At 56.2% G+C, this 6,068-nt stretch overlaps 1 pseudogene; it reads right to left on the bottom strand.

The window, feature by feature from the left end:
- Nucleotides 1-5,544: 5,544 nt before the first annotated feature.
- LOC141246168 (U2 spliceosomal RNA) lies at nt 5,545-5,642 on the bottom strand (annotated as a pseudogene).
- Between the last annotated feature and the right edge of the window lie 426 nt (nt 5,643-6,068).

The following is a 6,068-nucleotide window of genomic DNA, read 5'->3' as shown; positions in this document are numbered from 1 at the left end:
GTTAACAGACAGTGTACAGTGCCGCAGCCCAGTACACACAGAATTCTACATCATATTTACATAGCATGAGGATACGACGCACTAACTAGACACATCACACCCCTATGCTACACAAAACACTCAATCTGAAAGAAAAAGCATGTCAATCAATACAGTACGACGAACCGTGATAAGGGATGGGGATTGGGAAAAAGGGGATGGGGAGGGGAAAATCACAGGCCCGAAGCTTTATTGAAAGACAAGACACATAAGGGGAGAGGGGGAGGAGGGGTTTAGTCCTCATCCTCGTCCTCCGGACTGTCCACGATGGAATAGTCTCTGAGCAGGCTGTGGATCAGCCTGCGGCAGTCCTGGATGGACATCCTCTCCCTCCTCAAGATGAGCCGGTTCCTGGCGACCCAAACGGCATCCTTGAAGCAGTTCATAAGGCGCCAAGCCTCCTGGATGGCTCCGACGGTATGAACCCCAGGGAAGAGTCCGTAAAACACAGAATGGTGCGATAGGCTCGCCCTGGGGACAGAGTTCCTCAGGTCGTCCTCAAGGGCAGTCAACAGGCGCTGTGCAAATCCGCAGTCCCAAAAAGTGTGCAAAGATGTTTCCTCCACGAAGGGGCACCTTGGGCAGTACCGGGTCTTGCACAGGTTCCGGGCATGCATGAATGACCGGACGGGCAGTCCGCCCTGAATCGCCATCCACGACAAGTCCTTGTGCCCGTTGGTCAGCCTGTCAGACGACACATTTGTCCACACAGTCTCCAGCGTGTCCTGGTGAAGTCCTGTGATGTTCTCCACGTCATCCTTGGCTCTGATGAGCTTGTGGATAGTTTTGGGCTTCCACAAGTCGGGCTTGAGTCCCTCCAGTTGATGTTCCCCCACAAATCGAACGACGTCTCCGTAGAACCATGGCGTCGTCCAGTTGTAGGGGAAGGAGCTGTCCCACTTGTCCCAGCCGAGTCGCCTCCAAAGAGGAAGCAGGAAGAAGCGAGACATGGACCTGCCCGCGGAGCCATTCTTGACTTGCAAAGTCCGGCGGACACAATCACACACAAAAGAGGATCGCAGGAGGGTGGGGATATCTGGAACGCCCTTCCCACCCTTGCGAGGCTCCTTGTACATGACGGCCCGCCTGACTCTGTCCATCTTGGATCCCCAGACAAAGTGAAACACTGTCCTGGTAATGGCCCTGCACACAGTGACGTGTGGGGGCCAGGCCTGCGCCGTGTACTGCAAGACGGGCAGGACCTCATTACGCAGGACGAGTGCCTTACCCTCACAAGTGAGGTGTCTGAGGCTCCAGAGTCCGATCCGTTGCTTCACCTTGGCCAAGCGTTCTTGCCAGGACTTGAGGGCCGCTCCTTCCTTCCCGAACCAGACTCCCAGCACCTTGAGGAAATCCGGTTGAATGTTGAAGGGGAAGGGGGCGGAGGAGGCCGGCTGCCAATCCCCGAAGAGCATGGCTTCCGACTTCCTGCAGTTGACTTTGGCCCCTGAAGCCCGGCCGAACCTCTCACACGTCTGGACGAGGGCGTCGACTGAACCACGATCAGCGCAGAAGACGGTGACGTCGTCCATGTAGAGCGAGCACTTGACCTCGTGTCGTCCCGGACCCGGTGCGGTGATCCCTCTGATCTCTCCATTCTGCCGGATAGCCTCTGCGAAGAGTTCTATAACACAAACAAAAAGAAGAGGTGATAGAGGGCAGCCTTGTCTGACCCCAGAGAGGACAGGGAAGGGGTCAGTCTTCCCGCCGTTCACCAACACCGAGCTGTGGATATCAAAATACATCAGACGGACATACGAACAAAACATGTTACCCAAACCTAACCGGTGCAGAGCTCGGCCCATGAACTCGTGGGAAACCCGGTCGAAGGCCTTCTCCTGATCCAAGGAGACCAGGGCCGCGTGTGCGCGGCGGACCTTGATGTACTCGACCGTGTCCCGCACGAGAGCGAGGCTGTCTGCGATGCGACGTCCAGGGATGCCGCAGGTCTGGTCCGGGTGGATGATCCGTCCGATGACCGTCTTAAGTCGTGTCGCCATTGTCTTGGCCAGGATCTTGTAGTCCACGTTGAGCAGAGTGATGGGACGCCAATTCCTCAGGTCGCACCTCTCTCCCTTCCGCTTGTACAGGATCGTGACCATTCCTTCCCTCAAAGATGGAGGCATTCTACCCTCCACCACCATCTCCTCGTACAGGTCCAACAGGTCCGGACAGATGAGGTCTCCCAGCGCTACATAGAGCTCCGCTGGAAGACCATCACTGCCCGGGGTCCTGCCGGTCCTAAAGGATTTAGCGGCAGAGAGCAATTCGCCCACCATCAGAGGTTTGTCCAAGGCTGCCGTGCCTGCAGGATCAAGATGGTTAGTGATACCTGACAGGAACTTATCAGCAGCGTCGGGGTCGGTAGTCTTGTGGGAGTAGAGTTCGCTGTAGAAGTCGCTGACGACCTTCATCACGTCCTCCTTCCCACGTCGCATGTTTCCGCTCTCGTCTCGCAGCTCGTTCAGGGGCGTGTGACCGGCATGAAGTTTCCTGAAAAAGAATGAGTTACATTTCTCACCCTTCTCCAGATTCTCCACTTTGGAACGGAAGACGATTCGCTTGGACTCCTCCTCAAAGTGCCTTTTCAGGCTCTTCTTGGTCTCCTCCAGCTCCTCCCTCACGTCCCAGCCGCAGTGAAGAAGGTCCTGCAGCGACCGCAGCTCGCGCTGCAGCCCTCTGAAGTCCCTCCTCTTCTCACACGCCTGTTGTCGACCCTTGGCCTGAAAGAAACAGCGAAACTCAAGTTTAACATATTCCCACCAATCAGAGACTGTTTGGAAGCTACCCTTGTAGGACTGCCACATTGCGTAGGCTGCTCTCAGCTCCTCCACGACTTCATCCTGAGCCAGCAGAGCACAATTCAGCTTCCAGGAGCCGGGGCCGGACGGAAAACCGTCGCCGAGGACACCTTGTAAGTGAATGGCTCTGTGGTCGGAGAAGAAGCAGGGGACCATCGAGTGCCTACTCTGCCTGACTGCCCGAGAGGTGAACACAAAGTCAATCCTGGAGCGGAGTGAGCCATCGGGTCGGCTCCACGAATAGTTTGTGGAGCCTCTCCCCATGGAGCCCACCACATCCTGAAGAGAGGCCTCGGTTACCATCTCGATGAGCAGCTTGGACGTGATGTCCAACTTGGCAGATGTGCCAGAACTACGACCATCCTCCTCGATGGGGCAGTTGAAATCCCCGGCCATCACTAAGGTCCTGGTGGTGGCAAGCTGAAGCCGCAGGGTCTGGAAAAGCTCCAAACGCTCATTCTTCAGTGGGGACGCATACACGTTGATGAACCTGACAGGTTCTCCCGCCCAGTTGCCATCTACAACAAGAGCCCTGCCGCAGATGAGCTCCTGGACGGACTCAAGCGTGAATGCGCCCCCCCTGATCAGAATTGCGACCCCCGCAGACTTGCAGTCACCCCCACCGGACCAGTAGGATGGACCGTGGGACCACTCCCTGGCCAGATGTTTGAAGGACCTAGAGGAGGGAAGGGAACATTCCTGCAACATATAAACATCACACAACTGGGAAGTAAGGAAGGCATAAATAGTCTGACGTCTGAACTTGTCCTTGATGCTCCTGACATTAATGGAAAATAAGTTAATATTAGCCATCATGTAGGGAAAAAAGAAAAAGTTAGCGCAGGCAATACACCTTAGTTACCACTCCGGTCGGGTGGTCCCTCGTCGGTGTTGACTGCTGGTGACGGGATCACCAGCAGGCCCTCTTCCTCCATCTGGTCAAGCAGCGCGGCCTCGATCTCGGCGACCACCAGTTCCTCCTCTTCTGGCTCGGCCACCAGGGTCTCAACCATGTGCTCCATCTCTTCTGGCTCAGGGAGGGTATCCTCCTTTTCGCCTACGAAATCCAGAATCTTCTTTTTGGAGGATTCAGTAGCAGGGCTGTCCTCCACCTTCCTCTTTCCCCGAGTTGGAACTGGGGAGACAAGAAGGGGAAAATCCTCCTCGGAATAGATAGCGGCAGGTGGAGGAAAGGTTAATTCCACCGCTACCATGGTCTGGGGAGGGAGAGTGGCTGCCGGGGCAGGGGAAAGGACACCTGCTGAGGAGTAGGGGAAGGAGGAAGAGGAAGTGGAATCCTCAGCAGGGGTGGCCGGGGTGGGGGGGGATTGGACGGGGGTGGCAGGGGGAGGGATCGAGAGAGGGGTGACAGAACTCTTACCCTCCTTTGACTTTTTCTTCTGCTTCGGAGCTGCTGGGACCGTCGCTGGGGCTTTGGCCACCGACTCCTTGACCGCTTTGGCCTTGGTCGTCTCGGCCTTGGCCGCTGGGGCCTTGGTCGTCGCGTCCTTGACCTTCACAGGCCTGGTCGTCGGGGCCTTGTCCTCCGGAGCTGGGGTCGTCGCAACCACCGATGCCCAGGATCTCTCACGCTTGGGGCAATCCTTGTACAGATGAGCCGCCAGCCCACACAGGTTGCAGGACGTCTTCTTCGGGCAGTCCTTCGAGCTGTGTCCCGTCACTCAACAAATCCTGCAGGCATCCTCCTTGCAGTTCTTCATCTCGTGGCCGTTCTTGCCGCATCTCCTGCAGTTCCGCGGCATGTCCGGGTAATAGATGAGGCCGTAGGAGTTGCCCAGGGAGAATGTCGGGGGCAGGTGCCGAAGTCCGTCTGAGTACGCCAGGTCCCTGTGAAGTCTAACGGTCACCGACCACTTACCTGTCCAGAAGCCGAGTCCATTCAGGATGTGAGAGGGTTCCTTCACAACCAAACAGAAGCGTCTCAGGAAGGTACAGATGTCTTGGCCTGGGGTGTGCGGGTTGCGCATGGAGACCGTGATCCTCCTTTCGTCCCTCTGGATAGGGCAGCTACCTGTAAAGGCAGAGAAAGAATTATCCGGTCCTTTTGCGCTTACCATTTCCCAGAACCTCCTGCAGGTGTTCACAGTGGCGAAGGTGACGAAGAAGATCCCCGTCAAGAAGGTCTGGATGCTGAGGGTGTCCGACCTGGAGAAGCCTCGATCCAGCAGCATCTTCTGGCAGAACACGTCCGAGGACATGTGCGGCACCCTCCCATCCACTTCCTTCAGCTTCAGGGCCACCGTCTGCCGCATCCATGGCTCCAGGGCTGGAGCTTCGTGGCGGGGCTTCTGGGGTCCCTTCTGCTGGCCATTCGTGGAGGCAGAGTCCTTGGGGTCAGAATCGGCTCCTGGCTGGGCCCTCCTGGCTGTCCCCGGCTCCAGGCTCTTCTTTTCGGCCTTCCTCGCAGCGCTTGCCATGGCTTTCCTCCTGCAGTTACTTCTTGGAGCTGGATCTGGAACTCTTCCCGGAATGGGTGGAGCTATGCAGATTCTTCTCCCGTCGTGTTCTGGACAAATTCCCCGAAAGGTCTTTGTCTCGATGATTTTCTTCCTCGAAGATTCCACAGGACAGCCCAATTCTTCTACGAGTCTTCGTCTTCTTCTGGATTCTTTAGAGCTTCTTCCTCCCACCGATATCCGCCTTCCTTCTCCGATGTCAGCTGGGCTCCGAAGCTCTTCTCCTTCTGAGTTCGATCGCTCTCGTCAAGTGTAGATCGTAGCTCTTGTGTTCTTAAAAGAACAGATACTACACTTGATCTTAGCCAAAAGGCCGAGAAGCGATAACCAGAATTGGTTTCAAACTACGGAGCCACCCAAGGATCCTAAAAAGTCCATTTGTGGAGATGAGCTCCTGGACTCCCGTTAAGAAGACATGTTGTCAACCTCTAGATCCCTTACATGCCTGCACTTTTCGGCTTGCTGCTGCTGCAATCCACGCGTTTTAGATCTGCATAACTCCACCTCTTTAAACACAGCACCTTCACCCCCTGCTGTTCCCACCCGCCTCAACACCGTTGGAAGGGAGGAGAACCAATTAAGGCGGGGGGTGGGGTGGAACGAGCAGCTGTCTACCCTTAGCAGGAGGGCTCCTGATTACATACCTCTCCTGCTGCTGCTGCTGGCTGTCCAGCAGCAGACTGAAGGTGGCTGCTGCTGTGCACAGGTATATAAAGGCTCAGAGCCTATTATGACACGCGCAGCCAGCGTT

This window comes from Phyllobates terribilis, unplaced genomic scaffold, assembly GCF_046119375.1.
Source record: "Phyllobates terribilis strain yellow unplaced genomic scaffold, ASM4611937v1 Scaffold_2348__1_contigs__length_138815, whole genome shotgun sequence".
Classification (NCBI taxonomy): Eukaryota; Metazoa; Chordata; class Amphibia; order Anura; family Dendrobatidae; genus Phyllobates; species Phyllobates terribilis.
This window is presented reverse-complemented; position numbering and strand designations above follow the sequence as displayed.